We start from the raw sequence: 17742 nt of genomic DNA, 5'->3' as shown, positions 1-17742 counted from the left end.
AAGCCTGGGCCACTCCACTGCAGCGGCACTGTGGGCTCTCTCCCTGATTGGTAAAGTGATCACACTGGGGCTCAGGGCTGCCACAGCCTGCTCCTACAGTTCTGCTGAGGTGTGCTCCCATCCCTGGGGCTGCAGTGGTACTATGGGTGCTCCAATTGGGAAAGCAGTTGCATGTGTGCACGGGGCTGCTGGGGGCTGGATAGTCCTTACCTGTCTCCACCACCTCCCCAGGGTTAGTCCATCCACCTTCAGAGGTATATCTGCATGGGTCTCTTAAGCATCCTGTTGTGCTGTGTGTGTATTGTCTGTTGGCCAATGAATGCCCATTTAGTGGTAGTTCGAAGGGGGAGAGATAAAGGAAATAGCTCATGCTGCCATGTTGCTGATGTCACCAGTTTTCTTTTGCATTGTGGATACGAGGGGCTAAGGCTACATGAGGAAATATTAGGTTAGAAAAGGGGGTTGGAACAAGACAGCTAGACAGAGAGGCCTTGGTTTCAAGAAAAATAGCAGAGAGCCTCATGTTTCTTTGTGGAAAGGAACACTATTTCTATGGGTATAATATACAAATAACATGCTTCACTCATTTATTTTACCTGCCTGGCTCCCTTAGATTTTTGGGTTCCTAGTCCTAGACTAGATGACCTTGAAACTTCCAGGTAGCTCAATATCATGTGACTTTCAAGCAGGAAATAATTGCTGGTTCCTACTAGGGAGTGAGTTTAATGGAACAAACCATGATAAATATCTACTCATGCACCTTGAATGAAAGATGAAATTTTTTACAGAAAAATTGTGGATCTTATATGTAATATTCTTCTTCTTCTTCTTCTTCTTTTTTTTTTTTTGCTGAGGAAGATTCACCCTGAGCTAACATGTGCTACAATCTTCCTCTGTTTGTATGTGAGCTGCCATCACAGCATGGCCACTGGTACACAAGAGGTGTAGGTCTGCACCTGGGAACTGAACCTGGGCCACTGAAGTGGAGCACACCGAACTTAACCATTAGGCCACTGGGGCTGGCCTGTATACATCATATTCTTCAGCAATAGACACATGCATGTGTGGTATTTGTTAGTTAAGACAACCTTTTTAGGTTAAGGCCCTTGATCTGTGCTGTGCAATATACTAGCTGCTAGGCACACTTTTGGTTATTTCCAGTTCAACTTAACTTAATTAAAATAAAATAAAATTTAAAAATTCTGTTCCTGAGTCACATCAGTCACATTTTAAGTGCTCAATTGTCACATGTGGTTCATGTAACATAGATTCTAGAACATTTCCATCATCACAGAAAGTTCTATTTGACAGTATCAGCTGTTCTCAACTTTTTTACACCTCAAACATATCTGAGATATAAAATACAATCCCTTTAAGAACACTGCCCTTCACTCCCCATGGTCCTTATTCCCAGTAGGTACTTCCTCCTCAAAGGGGAGAGGCTTAACAGAATCTGGGTGAGGGGTAGTTCCATAAAGTCCCCAGGTTGCCCCCATACGTGTTCCCACACTTCAGTGTCCCACTGAGAATCTCTCTTCCTGGAAGCTTACGGAGCTGTGATTCTCAACCTTGGCTGCACATTGGAATCAGCTTGGAAATTTTAAAACTATTGATGCCTCCATCCTGCTCCCAGAAATTCCGCCTTAATCGGGCATTGGGATTCTTAAAGCCTTCCCAGGGGATTCTAGTGGGAAGCCAAGATGGAAAAACCACTGTTTTGAGGATTAATATTTGGTAATTAACAGCTTATCACTTGGTTGATCCCATTAGGAAATTATGAATAAGAAGTCACTTTTTACTTCTAGGAACATCTTACAATGGCTTCCTTCTAAACTGCTCTTCAAAATATACACCATTTATAGTTATTTTAACTAAGAGTTCACCAGAAAATAAAACTCGTGACTTGATTATCCAAAATTATTATTAAACCAGGTGAATGTCAAATTAAAAATACTTCCAATGGCTTCCTGTCTCCCTCAGGACAAAGCAACAAATTACCCACACTCCTTAGCCTTTACTTTAATCTCTACCACCTACCCATCTTACATGCTTTCAATTCCTCAAACCTGCCAAACTCTTTCTTGCTTCTGGGACTTCTCATGGATGGTTCCCTCTGCCTGGAGCATCTTTTTCTCTAGCTCCCTCCCCCATTGCTGCCATTGTCCTTCCCCTTCACATGACCTTCAAGTCTTAGCCTAAACTTCACTTCTTCAGGGGAGACTTTGACTCTTCTGACCTAGACTAGATTATTGGACAGAGACTCACAATAATGCTTTCCAAACATTCCAGCTCTTGTCCTATATTTCTTAGCCTCCTTACAGTTAGGCAGAGTCATGTGACTTTTTCTGGCCAGTGATGGGGAGTGGAAAAGGCACATGGCAATTTCATGGGCAGTGAAAGTTCTTGTCTGATTCTCCCTCTCCCTTCCCCTCTGTGGTGATAAGCAACATCTCAGATGATAGAATCTCTTTCAGCCTGAGCCTCTGTATGACCGTGTGGAATGCATAACCTTATCTTGAATATGGAGCACAGATGAGAAGGAAATACTTGTTGTGTTGAGTTTTGGTGCTTGCTTTGTTACTACAGCACATCATAAGTTAACCTGACTAGTACAGATATGTCCCCCTCTTATGTGCTCCTTTGCAACCTTTATTTCCTCTCCAGAACCCTTATCAGATGTCTAACAACTCTTTAATGCAAGTATTTCCCTTTAGACTTTCAGGTCCATATGGACAAGAATGACATCTGTTTCATTGATTGTTGAATCCCCAGCACTTTTTTCACTAATTGGCACATATTGGTTGGGCAATACATAAACGATGAATGAATGAATGAGAAATAGAGATGAGAGCTAGTTATATCTTCTTGTTCTTTGTCAGTGTGTACAGAGCACTCTATTTATAGTATATAGGCAAACCCCACTATTACGATAATTACAGAGAATATAAGGTTGATACATTACTTCTAATGATAAACTCAAATAGCTGGAGCTAGAAGGAAACTTAGACATCATCTAATTCAGGGTGTCTCTCAGTGAAGTCAAAGAACATCTACACTGAAATAACCCAGAGGTGTTTTTAAAAATTAGCTAGTTCGATGAATTGCTCAGCTGAGGGAGACTCTACCATTTTGGAATGCCATTTATTGCCACAGAGGGGCAGGGAGACCTAAGAATGAAAGATGAGCCTTCACTGGCTCATGGAATTGCTGCATCCCATTTCCACTCACCAAAGCCAGAGTAAATCCAAAATTCTGGTGATGGGACCTGGATATTTACATTTTTAGCAAGCCCCTCAGGTGATTTTTATGCATTGGAGTCTGAGAACCACTAACCTAGTTCAACAAACTGGGACAGGCAGGCGAATGGAATCGTGTCATCATCTTTCCTGCCCTGTGGGGGCTGGTGATTAACAGTGATGATACCTTCGTGAAATAATTTCCCAGGAAAAATCCCACCACTGGTCCACATGTAGCCACCCTTCCAGATAGTGTTACAGAAAGCTCTTCACAGTTGGAGAGCAGAATGAATAAGAGTGCTCCTCTGGACTCAGACTCTCTGCTTTTCAATTCTGGCTCCACCACTTCTTAGATGCCTAAACTTAAGCTAGTTTTCTACCCTCTCTGTGCCTCAGTTTCATATATGCAAAAAGGGCATAATAATAGAATCTATTTCATAGAAGTATTTTGCGTATAAAATGAGATGATATGTATAAAGCACCTGATATGTAATACACACTCAATGTATATTAGCTATTATTTTAGTTATTGTTGTTCTGGATCCTGTGCTTTTTCCAATACTTTGGAATACTTATATTATAGTTTTGAGGAGATTTATAGTAGAGGTGTCTGTTCATGGGAAATATAATTAGACCCTCAGTGTAAATAGATTCATAGTACTGCACTGACATTTATCTGATTATCTTTTATGACACACACAGAACTTGCTTAGATAACCCCACTAGGTAAAAATGCAGATTCACATAGAATAGATATTAAAAGGTTATTATTTACTTTATAAATATAATTTTCCATTTTTAAGAAAAGGTCCCTATAAGTAAAAATTCCTGTGGTGCCTTTAAAATATGATTGGTATATCAAAAAATGAGTTTATGTGAAACTTTTCAGAGATATGTTTATTGTACAAATGAAAAAGTTCTTCTTTTGTATTTGCTTCCCTCTCAAGGCTGCCTTTTGAGCTGTGTAACAGCCATCCTTGCTCATCCCCAAAGCATTAGGGCTCAAGGGAGTTAGACGATATTTCACTTGGAGGTATGAGTTTAGAAAGGACATCAAGATTTAGAATCACAGAGTTGTCAGCAGCAGAAGGAAACTCACTTCCAGCGATTCTCAAATGCCCATATGTGGATGGGGACCAGCCTGGGACAGGGTTTTCACTGGTCCATGGTGCAATGGGAAAAATAAGGATAATGTAATGAGGTTTCCCTAACACTAAGGTGCTTCCAATTAAAGGAGTGTTCTTTATTTGATACTATATCTTCTTATTTTAAGAAGGTTTAAAATTTCCTGCCTTTTACGAAATGTTGGCTCTAAATATGATTATCTTTTGTTGTCCTTACTGGACAAAATAAAAAAATGGACACTTTTACATTGGGCCCTATATTAACTTTTCATACATTACTATAAAAGTCTAGGAAAGACTAAAATTCAACCCTGATTTTAAAGGAGATCTCAAGAATTAGGGAAAATAAATAACCTGTACAAGAATACACAGCCAGTGTTAAAGCTAGGATTGGAACCCTGCTCTCCAGATGCTTTCTGCCACTTAAGACACTTTTGTAGCCCTGTGTCTTTTATTGTTCCATCCTTTCAGCCTGCCTTTTCTTAGTCATCTCATTCCAGCAAGATTAGTATCATGTCCTATCACTAGAGATTTGCTCCCAGTGTGTAGTAGCGTTTCCTTTTATATGACTTGACCTTTTTTGTCCCTTTTATAAACATAAACTTGTTCGTTTAGTACTTAATTGAGTTGTTAGGACTAAGTGGTTATTTGTTCATTTATTATAATAAAAAGATCCATTAAAACTTGTTTTTCCATATGAATAACATGGAGCTTGGCCTTCTTTCCCTTTGAAATAATGCCTCACATTGAGAATCCATGGAGGGAGCTGAGGGCAACTTTTCAGCCCAAGGGAAGTTATAAATTATTACATGAGACATTGACGGACATACGAAGATTTTGAAATGGAATTGTTTGTTTCTTAAAATCTAGCCCACCCTTCTCCTTTTTATTTGAAAAGTAGACAACTGGGTAGACTTAAAATGAAAGCAAAACTCTGTTCATCGCGTCTCCATGGAGCCTGGCCTCGCTCCTCTAACGCTGTGTGGGACTCAGCCCAGGGCACACCAGCAAACAACATACTCCTGTATGGGATGCTCTTTCATTCTTTCTTCTTTTTTTTTTTTATAAATTAAAAAAGTGGAAACGTATCTGAGAGTGAATCTTATATGGAGAAATTACAGGGGAAAAACATTCCTGTGATCACGTTGGGGGAAAAAACCCACCATCAACCTGGTCATGATCAGGAAAACACGGTGCTCACAGAGCTCTCTTTGTGTCACTAGCTGAAGTTGAGCGACTCTACCCAAGTGGGCAGGTTTGACGTGCTCTCTCCAGGCCCCTCTGGAGCCCCTGAGCCAGATGGAGGTCAGTGGTCCAGCTCAAGTTTCATGAAAGAGCTCATGGGCCTTCCATAGTGCAACTCTTCGTTTTTTCTATTCGCCTTCTCTGGTTTTGATTTTCCTCTTTTTTCCTTTTCAGGGTAAAACAATTCTTTTCAAAGGGCCCTCTCCAATTCCTGGTAGTCATTTGTGCAGTTATAAAGATTTTTGACTTTAGATGTTTGTCTATGTCTATCATATGTTCATTTCTTCTAGGTTACAGGGTGCTATTCATTTAATTACTACGCTATGTGTGAGAATATGTATGAATACATAAACGGTCAATTGTGTGTGTGTGTATTTATTTATGTATATATACATACACATTTCTGTGCTTTCCAGATATTTATTTCTATGCTTTATGTGTACGTATATATGCTTTATGGACACGTAAAGCACTAAAATAAAAAAATATATAGAAATAATACAAAATATATCAACTGATGTATTTGAAATCTCATATCGTACTTATAGGAAAAGCCTGAGTAAACTTTCTCAAATCAATACATTTATAGGTGGATAGGTAGATAAAATATAGACTTAATTAACAAGCCAAAAAGGGAGAACATCCTGTGGGAAATAGTATATAACAAATTGGAGAAGCAGAGCAGCAGTGTGTACACAGCCTGCTATTGCCATCAAGTTTATCCATCCTGTATGCTTTCCTAGCCAACATAGCTAAGCTCATGGACTGAATGTAATTAGCATCTTTTCTGGATATAGGGAATTGTCTTGTTCTACTGTGGCTAATGAATGACAGAGAGATGTACCTGCTATAAACTGTAAACTTCATATATACATATATATACACATATATATATATATGTGCCCCAGTTCCAGGCTATCCTACTGGAACATGATTTCTTTTTTCTCTCTCCTCTCCTATTTCTTCTTAATTTGAAAAGTGCCGCTGGTATTAATTGTGGTAGACCGAACACTCGCACACTAGTTTGTTGCTTGCCCTGCCCTCAGAGACTGCATATTTCAATCTCATTTGCTGCAGCAAGGACTGCTTGGAGGTGACTGCCCCCTCTATAGCAAGTTCCTCAGGGTCAGAGCCCTTGGGAGTGGTCTGAATAAAGCCCCAGGACAATTGGAGTGGCACACACAGGAAAAGCCAAAGCAACAACAACAACAAAAAGCAGAGCAAGATTCTTTCCCCCTTGTTTTTCTTACAAGAGAGATAAAGGCGATGAGAATAGGTTGATATTTGATGAATTGGTTCTATTCAGAGGAGTGCTATCATTTTAATGTCCTTTTTTTTTTTTTTTGAAAACGCACCCACAGTCTCTGAATTCCCATTAATGCAAAGTTCAGATAAAGCTGATGAAAAGCATCTGCCATCTTGATAGTTGCCATGGCAGATGGTGCCAGCCTTTATGCTTTTATCAGTATTAGTATCAGAACACACTTTGTGTTCCAAGCTAAGATAAAAATCATTGAAGCTGTACCTGGAAGAGGCAGTGCCACACTGCGGGCCCCACTGTTCTGCATCTTGACAGAACCGCAAGCATAAAAGCCGTGCACGATACATTCTTGTGGTTCATTAGTTCATGAGTGCTAATGGCATTTTGCAAACTTGGAGGATGAGGGAGCTTTTCTCAAAAGCTGCTCTACCCTTTGCCACTTTTCCTTACCACTTGTCCCCTTGGAATGTGTGAGGAAGCACATCACCAGTGACCATTTATGCTAACCTGCTGTCCTTCTGGGAAGTCCTGTGGGGGGACACTCAATGTCTTGGGAACCTAAGAGCAGTGTGAAAAGAAGGAGGCCTTCAAACACTTTGAGCTGAGGGTGGCCCAGGCTCTGGAAGGGCGCCTGCAGCTTCCTTTCAGCAAGTGCATTACCTACGACATTGGGATTCCCGCCTCTCTTTCTCTCTCTCTCCTTGGCACAGCCACTGCTGCAAAGTGCCACCTGTTGGTGACATAGAACTGAAACCCTGCGTCACCTCCCCACACTTGGTCTCAATCCAAGTTCTGCAGCCTCCTGCATGATGGCCCATTGGACCCTTGTTTATTCCAAATGTCCCAAAGATGTGACTTCAGAAAGGTAAAACCATTCCACCAACTCTTTATTGTACATTTCCAAACATATTGACAGATTCTCTCCACCTCTTGCTTCCTCCTCTTTAGTTATGCATGCAGTTATTTTTGGTAACATTGTTGCCTGATAAATAGAGGGGTTGTGAGATCTTAAGTTATTATGCAAGCGTTAGCTACACAGCCTGGTACACCATTTGGCTGATGCTTAAGGGGAGATGAACAGTAGTAACAAAGAGGAGGAGGGCAAGAGAGTTATTTTAAATTAAAGTATACATATGTATCCATATGACATTAATAATAAGGGTTGGGAGCCATTGGAGTTGGCTGCACTGGCTTTTCAGGCACCTCCAAGAACACTTTAAAATAATTAAAAAAACAAAAAGACAAAACTGATTTTCTTATTTTCTTCCCTTGGTTAAGAGAATCGGATTCAGAGCCCAGGCTCAAATATCGGCTCCATCATATACTAACTGTGTGATTTGGGGACATTTACTTAACTTCTCTCCAGCCTGAGTTCCTTATTTATGAGAAGTAGATTATACTCATGTCCATCTCATGGAGTAACCGTGAGGATTAAATAATATCATGTGTGTAAAGCACAGGGATATTAATGCTCAATAAATGCCGGGCGTTACTAAGATTATTCTTACTCACTTCCCTATTTCTTAACACTGAAATAACTTTAAACGGGATACGTGTCGTTAAATCCTACCTCACCAATAGCATTTACCTTAGTGGGGCACCTGACTACTGTTTTCCAGAATTCTAGGCATTCAGCAGCTGCGGTCTCAGCCCAGCTGCAAGTCAGAGCCCGAGCATCATGCTTTCTCAAATGCCTGCACTCCCTGGTGGACATTGCACAACCTGGCTCTTACTTCAGCCTCCGGGTTGGATAGACGAAAGTCAATAATTAATTCACACCTACTAATTTATTCTAGAACTGTATGGTTTACAAAGAGCTGTCACAGAAAGGCGGCGAGGGATGTCATTACCATTGCAAGGCCAATTCTCAGTCTGGGGCAGTGCTCAGGCCTACTTATACCAGGCTGTGTCATTGTCCCAGAGGAAGGTGAAAAAGAAAATGTGCACTTTCAAGACTATATTCAATAATTAATATAAGCTTATATTTGAAAATGGAATTATACATTGTCTTTCTTCATTTTTATGAGCTATAATTTATATACAGTAAAATGGACTTTTTTAATGTACAGTTTTACAAGATTTGACAAACAGTTATAAAGCCATCCTCATAATAAAGATATAGAACAGTTTTATCATTCTAAAAGAATTTCCCAGTATAGCTCCTTTGTAGACAATCTGCCTCCCACACCCATGTCCTGGCCATTCTGTCTCTACAGTTTTGCCTTTTCAAGAGTGTCTTATAAATGGGGTAATACAGTATATAGACCTTTGGGTCTGGCTACTTCCATTTACTTCAATGTATTTGAGATTCATCCATGTTGTGTGCATATCAGTAGTTTATTCCTTGTTATTAGATAATATTTCATTGTATAGATGTTTCATAGTTCATTTATCTACTACACAGGTGAGGGAGATTTGGGTTGTTTCCATTTTTGAACAATTACGAATGACTGCTCTAAACATTCATGAACATGTTTTTGTGTGAGTATAAATTTTTATTTCACTTGGGTGAATTCTTAGGACTGTGATTTCTGGGTCATATGGTAAGAGTTTGTTTATCTTGATAAGAAATGGCCAAATGCTTTTCCAAGTGGCTGTACCATTTTGCATTCCCACCATCAGTGGATGAAAGTTCCAGCAGCTCCACATGCTAGTCAACACTTGCTATTGTTAGATTTTTTATTTTTTTAATTTTAGTCTTTCTAGTAAGTGTGTAGTGGTTTCCCACTGTGGTTTTAACTTGTATTTCTCCAGTGAATAATGATGTTAAGCATCTTTTTGTGTTTTTGTTTGCCATTTGTACATTTTTGCTGAACTTTTTGTCCAAATGTTTTGCCCATTTTTGTTTTTTTGAATTGGGTTGTTGTTTTCTTATTATTCAGTTTTGAGAGTTTTAAAAAAAATGTATTCTGGATACAAGTCCTTAATCAGATATGTGATTTGCAAATATTTTCTCCAAGTCTGTAGCTTGTCTTTTAATTCTCTCAAGAGTATCTTTCAAAAGAGCAGAATTTCTTAGTTTGATGGAGTTCAATTTATCAATTGACTTTTTTTTTTCTTTTATGGTTCATGTTTTTGGAGTTATAGCTAAGAAATATTTGCTTTATGAAACATAAATATTTACTCCTGCATTTTCTTCTAGAGGTTTTATAGTTTTAAATTTGACATTTAGGTCTATGATCCATTTTGAGTTGATTTTTATATACGATGCAAGGTACAGATCAAAGTTTCGTACTGTTCCATTTTGTAGTCTATGTGGGTGCAGTAGTTTTGGCATCATTTATTGAAACAGGATCCTTTGTGCATTAAATTATTCACATTTCTACTTTTCTTGAAAATCAGTTGACGATATAAATGGGTCTATTTCTGCACTTTCTGGTCTGTTCCATTGATTTACATGTCTATTCTGTCTTCAATACTTCAGTGTTTTGATTACTCTAGCTTTACAATCAGTCTTAAAATCAGATAGCGTGAGTCTTTCAAAGTTGTTCTTTTCTTTTCAGTGTTGAAAACTACATAATATAAAGCATAAATACATTTCCCAATTACCATATGTCAAGCATATACACCTACTTTAGGTGACACTGGTAAGGGACATCTACCTCCATCCTGGGGATTTTAAAAACACTGCAGGGTATGTACATGTGTATTAAAAGATGAGACAAACTAATCTGAATGCCCAGAAACCTGAAAACATTTGGAGCTCTAATCAGATGGAATGTCTTGTTATAGCTGTAGATATTGTTAGCCTACAATTTTTTTCTTTTTTGAGGAAGATTCGCCATGAGCTAGTACCTGTGCCCATCTTCCTCTATTTTATATGTGGGATGTCTGCCACAACGTGGCTGGATAAGCGGTGCTTAGGTCCACACCTGGCATCTGAACTGGCAAACCTCCTGGCCACAAAAGTGGAGCATGCGAACTTAACTGCTGTGCCACCAGGCCAGCCCTTAGTTAGCCTATATTTTTAAAAACTCACCTTTATATTTTTGTAGATACCTGTCCACAAATTTAATTCAGCAAATTCTAACCCCTTTAAGCTGCTGCATGAAGTTTCAGGTATAAACAAAACATGACTATTCTCTATGGCTCACCATTAGAAAGGACTTACTATTAAAAGCTTGCCTTGTGTAGCACTTCACTGTTTACAAAGTTCTTTTATGCACATAATTCCATTAGGTCCTCACAACCAGCCTTGGAGCAGGTCTTCCTCATCCCATTCTGCAGATAAGGAATCTTCAGAGTGTTCAAATCACTGACTTATCGTTCCTGGCAGAAAGTGTCCCAGTTAGGACTCTACCGAAGTCCTTACACCAAGTCTTCTGAATCTGTGCTGCAGCACATCCTGACTTTAAGAAGTTCAGATTGCCCTAGGTCAGTGGTATCTGGCCCAGGATATGCTGAAGGTCAATATGACCTCGTAAAAACCCCATCACTGTTAAATTCAGCCAGAATAAGACCAGTTTGTGGAGAGTGTTAGCTTTCATTATTAGCTGCCCTTCGACTGCCAGATTCCACTGTGTGAAGCTCGAACTCAATCCTCCAGATTTGGTTGGATTATGATACAGATAGGGTGTGCTGTTTTAAAAGGGTGAGAAATCTAGGAAATTCTCCTGTTACCCCTAAAACTTGCTCCACCATTGGGCTGAGCATAGACACCACTAACACAATTTTTTATTGTCAATGTGTTAGTAATTAGTGGCCATCAGCCGCCCTGAATGAAAACTATGAGTTTCTGTATTTGACCAAGTTTGGCACCAAAGTTAAGCATCAAACACAGGGTCATACTCTGGAATCAATTCCTGGATTTTACAGCTACAGAATAATTTTGACATTTGCTCAGCCCAGAAAGTACTTAAAAGAAACTGTCTAATCTTGTGCTTCTCAAAGTGAGGTTCAGACACCAGCAGCTTCAGCATCACCATTACCTTGGAATTAGAAATACTAATTTTCAGCCCTCCCCCTCAATTGATTTTATTTAATATTTTTTTCCTTAAGTGAGTGAACAGAATCTCCGAAGAAGGACAGCTTGAGAAGAAGAAACATGTTAGATCATCATAGAACTCATTTGTAGATATTAGGCACCATAAATAGATTAACGCTAAGAAAACACTGACATTATCTACTGTGGTTCAGGAAGAACTGGAGAGTGGTTCTAAGATCAATTTGGTAAATTAAGCCACAAGATTCTGTTCAGGATGGACTCAGGTCCAGGTTAATTTATGCTCCTTGTGTCTGCGGTGTGAATAGGGCATCCCTTTTGATAGAGAGTGTTCACTGTTGTCTCAAGGTTCTAAGAGACTACGACTGTAGTTTCTTTTTGAGAGAAAAAAATCCAGACATTTTTCTAGTGGGAATCTGTTCTTGGAATGAGAAAATGTGTTTTTGGCTTGCATTTTCATTTTCACAAGATTCGAGGTTTATACTTTCAGTTAGAAGATCCAAGAGAAATGAAGAATTGTCAGGAATCCTCTTCCATAGATGTGTCCTCTGCGACAGCACACACCTACTTGATTTTTTTTCAAGAATAGATAGCAGCCAATTCTTCCAAATTTATATGATGTTAGAGATGGAAGGGCCCTTAGAAAGCATCAGGCGTTTTTCAAAGGGAATTTCATTTGCATTTTGGGTGGGACAGTACTTCCGGGTGAGAGACTATCCTGTGTTAAAGATGTTTAGCATTCTTGGCCTCTAAATACTAAGTGCTAATAGAATCCCCCAGTTATTATTGTAACAGAAGTCTCCCAACATATTTCCAAACACCTGCTTGGGTGGTGCCTTAGCTTGAGATCTTCCTCCAGCCCCATGGTTTTATCATCAAGAAAACTGAGATCCTGTTGTTTAATGGCAGAAGAAGCCTTTGATCCTGACTTTCTGACCCTCAGCTCTGCTATAGTATAAGTGCCATGAGGGCAAGATTTTTTTGTCTGTTTTATTTACTGCTGGATCCCCAGAGCTGAACACAGTTTCTGGCATGTAGGAGGCTCTCAATAAACATTTGTTGAATGAATAAATGAGCAAATGAGCAGACAAGTTACTACCTACTCTAGGATACCATCTCCAAGATCCACCAATAACAAAGTGATTGCCTATTGATGATTTCCAAGGCCCCAGCTGTAATCAGCTTTCGGGTAACCAAAACAATAAGGTCCATTATCAGAGATGAAGGAGCCACAGAGTAAATGGGATTCTTCAAGGCAGTCCTACATTGTCACAGAAACTTGACTTCCAAGTTAAATGCAGTACCTCTACTGATTTAAGATGTACAGTATTTCCATTAGAATAATAATACCACCACTAAGATTTTGAATTTATGTGCATATTTATGGAGTGAGCTGTCTATTGATGGATCATAATGATGACGTCTCTGCTACAAAAGAGGCCAAGCCTGGCGCCACAAAATGGCCCACGCGATTGGAACTTTGCCACAGGTGTAGCACCCAATGCGCTGTTACCTCTCGGGAATTGCTAATTCCGTGAATTGCTCTTTAAAGCATGTTTTCTTTATTCATTTCCCCAATTAAAAGCATATCTAAAAGTTGTTCCATGCTTTTAAGTCCACTCAAAAATATTTTTGTGTTCTTTGAGAGGGTATTTAATACTTTTATAAAGAGCTAGCTAAAGAAGACAGCATTTGCTCAGGAAAAACGTTTTGGAATGTGCCAGGCTGTCATGGTATACTTTAATCTACCAGTATTACATTTTTGCAACAAGTCAGTATTTGGATTCTCACCTTGCTATTTTGAAGCTAGGTTGAGTGTTTTCATGTGACAATACTTCATAGCTCACATTTAATGTCTGGGTCAGGCAGGTGAAGCTTAGAAAAGCAAAGAGGTGTTGACCATGTAGAAAGCTACGGTCGGAGTGATAAATATCTGAGCTTCAGTGACTGAGACATTAGGGACAATGGGTTACCCTTTCTTTATTGTGAATATTTGGAAGCTGATTTCATTTGTATTGCAGTTTTAAGTAGCTTTAAAAATCTTATTGTCTCCATACTCATACCATTTTCCTTATAAAACCCTGGTTCTTATCCTCATTTTTCAGTCTGAGAAACTGAGATATGGATGGTGAATATGTATACTGTATTAGTCAGGATAGTTTAGGTTATGTTGTGGTAACAAACACTCCTCAAATCTCCCTTGATTAATACAGCAAAAGTTCATTTCTCATTCATGTCACATGCCCCACACAGATGGGCTGGGGCCTCTCTTCCACACAGAACTTATAGACCCACCTTACCAATGTATCCCCTGGAATATATGGCTTCTTCAGTCACTGGGGCAGAGGAAGGGAGTCCTGGAGGAACATGCCCATCTCTTTTGCCCAGAAGTAACTACACCACACTTTCCACAATCCACTGGCCCAAAATAGTTACATAGTCCCTTTGGCATGGTAAGGGGGGTGGTAAAATGTAATCCTTCAGTGTGCCTGGAAGAAGACAACTGGACTGGGGAAACCACTAGAATTTCTACCACAGGTAACAAAAACTAGCTGCCACTTTTGGTAAGGACAATTCCCTGAGATAAATGAATTTCTCAACCAATATTTCCAGACTCCAGCATTTTGTAGACTACGAGGAATGAAAATATGTGACTGAAACATATTTGAAATTTATTTTCCTCCTGTAAGTCCAAATGGTATACTAAAGAAAGATGTTATCAAATTTTTTATGGACTAAGGTGGAATAAATATGCTTCTAAATGTACGTATATAAATACAAACACACATATATAGTGGGTTTGCAAATTTAACTCTGGATCTACAGAAAAGAAGCATTTCTTTATTTTTTTATTATAATATTTGAGTCTTTCACATTCCCCCACTCATTGGAAGGTGGGAGAAATACTAACTAAATGTCCAATTTGTCTTAAGGCTTAAACTGATGTAATAATATTGTCTGTCTCTTTAAAAATTGCTTATGTTTCCAGTGTTCTTCTCTATGTATCCAGCTGAGTAGGTGAGGGATGTGGAATTTACTCACTCTCCTGATGCTCACGGGAAGAGGCTTCCTGCCTCAGGCTGCTCTGTGGCTGTGTTGGATCTGAGATTTATTGATGTCTGAGGCCATGGTGTCTTGGTTTCGCAGACCAGTGCGAGTCCCACTGGCCTCTGATGTCAGCATCTGAGGCAGCCATGGTCTTCTCTTTGGCTTGTACAGTGCTCCTGATGGTGAGCTACGCCTAACTGGGTCTCCTCCAGACTCTCCTTCGACCCCTCTGAACTCTGGCAGGGAGCTTCCCTTGGTGGTCCACCCTATAACCCATGCTACAGTAACTTCACCTGGCTACAATGACCTTCATGGGAAAACACTGTAGCTACTTCTGGGGCTGGTGTAGACAGCACAGGTTTGGGAAAGATAAATGTCAGATCCTCCCTCTTTGTCACATGCTTCTGTGCCAAATTTACTTCGATGTGGCTGTATTCCAGATTAGTGAAGACAATTCATAAAGTGGCCTACTCCCAGAATGCTAATTAGACTGTTGGTTGGAAGGAGGGGCATCAGAAGAAGAGCCTCTTTCCCCTTTGGTACTCTCCTCAGTTCGTGAGCCATCTTCTCCCACTCCAGGTCCAGCCTGCAAGGACTCAATCAGGAGGGATGAGCTTATCTGACTCTCCTGCTGCTCTCTCTTTGCCTACCCACAATCCCCTGGAGTTGGAAAGGGACAAACCTTTTTACTTCTTCCTGTTGAACTTCCTTCCAGCCCATCAAGTCTGACTTTCAATATCCTAAATTTAAACAATTTTTTCTTGATATAAGACCTAGATTGTAGGATGATTATCTTGCTGTAAAATCTTATATTTGAATGTCAGAAACTGAAAATTCCTTTATTTTCTCTTTGTGTTCCATGTTTAGCAGTCCTAACCTTCTCCCAAGGAAGATAGATGCCCCAAGTCAGGTTGGGTGAAGGGCCTGTACTTAAAAAGACAAAAGAGAAAAGCACATTAGTTAATCTCAATTTATCAGCAGTGTAACAGATAGGTGCAAATTGGAGAATATTAATATACTTTTGGATGAAAACTAGTGTTTCATTTACTTACTACTCCCATAGACTTTAGAATCTGTTCCAGAGCTTAGAACTTGATTTTTTGTGTGTGTTTATTTCATTTACTTAATAAATATTTTCAAATAATATATTATATGCCAGACCCATCCCAAAAAGAACACGGCCCATTTCCTCTTTGGGGCTCAAAATCTATTGGTGGAGTCACTTAAACAAACAGTAACTCCCATGCAGTAGGTGCACTTGAAGAGGTATGTACATAGCACCATGAGAGCAGAGGAAGAAAATTTAACTCAACCTGGGGACGTCACAGAAACAGTCCTAGAGAATGTGACATTTTAGATGAGTCTCAGTGGATGCATTCCTCTAAGAGGAAGGGGGTGCAAAAGGTTGGGGGTCATTCTAGGCATAGGGAGAGAAAACAGGTGTTCGAAAGTGCAGAGGTACCAAAAGGTGTGTCACCTGGTGCTTCTGTATGGCTGGAACGTATGCTATTTTGGGTGCAGCTGGGACTGGTTTCAATAGTGGTAGTAGAAGAGGAAGAAAATATAAGGAAGACCTGGGCCAGTTTTAAATGGGCTTGTTCAACATGCCAAACAAATTTAGCTTTATCTCGGGTGATATATGTGCCATTAAAATTTTTAATCAGAGTGGTAATAGGCTCAGATAATCATATTTGAATTTAAGAAAGTCAGTGGAGAGGATGAATCAGAGGAGATGAGGCAGGAAGCAGGAAGGCCTGATAAGGAGCTGTTCAGTTAACCCAAATGAGGTGGTCATTGGTGATTTGCACCAAATATTTCCAGCGTTTTTTCTTTGGGCTTCCTATGAGGTTGGGTAAAGCTATGAGACATGTTTTAGTGAAATGTCAGCTGAGGTGGCATGTGTCATTTCTGGGTGGAAACTTGAAGAGCCAGTGCATGATTCATCTTGTCCTTTACTCCTGCCTGGGTGATCACAGAGCCTCTCTCAGCCTGGTCGCCGTGTGACTATGACGAGCAGTGCTACGGATGATATATGGTGGACGCACTGTATGAGTAAGAAACTTGTGTTGTGTTAAGATACTGAGGTTTTGAACCATCCATGATGGCCTAGCAGTTAAAGCTCAGCATGCTTTGCTCTGGTGGTCCAGGTTTTGTTCCTGGGTGCAGAACCACACCCTTGGTCTATCAGTAGCCATGCTGTGTCAGCAGCTCACATAGAAGAACTAGAAGGACTTACAACTAAAATATTCAACTGCATGGGGCTTTAGGGGGAAAAAAAAAGAGAGGAAGATTGGCAACAGATGTTAGCTCAGAGCAAATCTTTCTCAGCAAAAAAAAAAAAGATACTGAGGTTTTTGCGATTATTCCATATCACTACGTGACCTAAACCATCCTGACCACCAGGTCAAGGGCAATAGGGGCCTGAATTAATACCATGGCAGAAAAAAATGGGAAGAAGTGACAGGTTCAACAGACATGAAGGTGGTTGAAATGACAGAACTTAGTAAGAAGGTAAATGTCAGGGAGGGAGAAAGGAGAGTCTAGAATGACAACCAAATTTCAGATGGTTGGACCATGTTTATCCATTCACCTGCTTTCATTTTGCTTCCCCATTGACTCTAAGTTCTTTGAAAAAACATTTTAGAACCCTTTGTACACCATTTTGTATACCCATTCTCCCCGTCCAGCTCTCACACAGAATTAATTGTACTCTTATCTGTGTTTCAATAACATTTGATGCACAACTTTGCTATAGCATATTTTATAAGTCAAAGATATTTACAGAGCATTTCTGTCGATGGCCGTCTTTTCTCCAGGATCCGAAGAGAAATGACCTTCATTAAACATTGACTAACAATTTTCTGATTGGCTTTTTAACATTTCACT

The sequence above is a fragment of the Equus quagga genome, chromosome 1, assembly GCF_021613505.1.
Source record: "Equus quagga isolate Etosha38 chromosome 1, UCLA_HA_Equagga_1.0, whole genome shotgun sequence".
Classification (NCBI taxonomy): domain Eukaryota; kingdom Metazoa; phylum Chordata; class Mammalia; order Perissodactyla; family Equidae; genus Equus; species Equus quagga.
The sequence above is the reverse complement of the archived record's forward strand: the minus strand, read 5'-3'. Positions refer to the sequence as shown.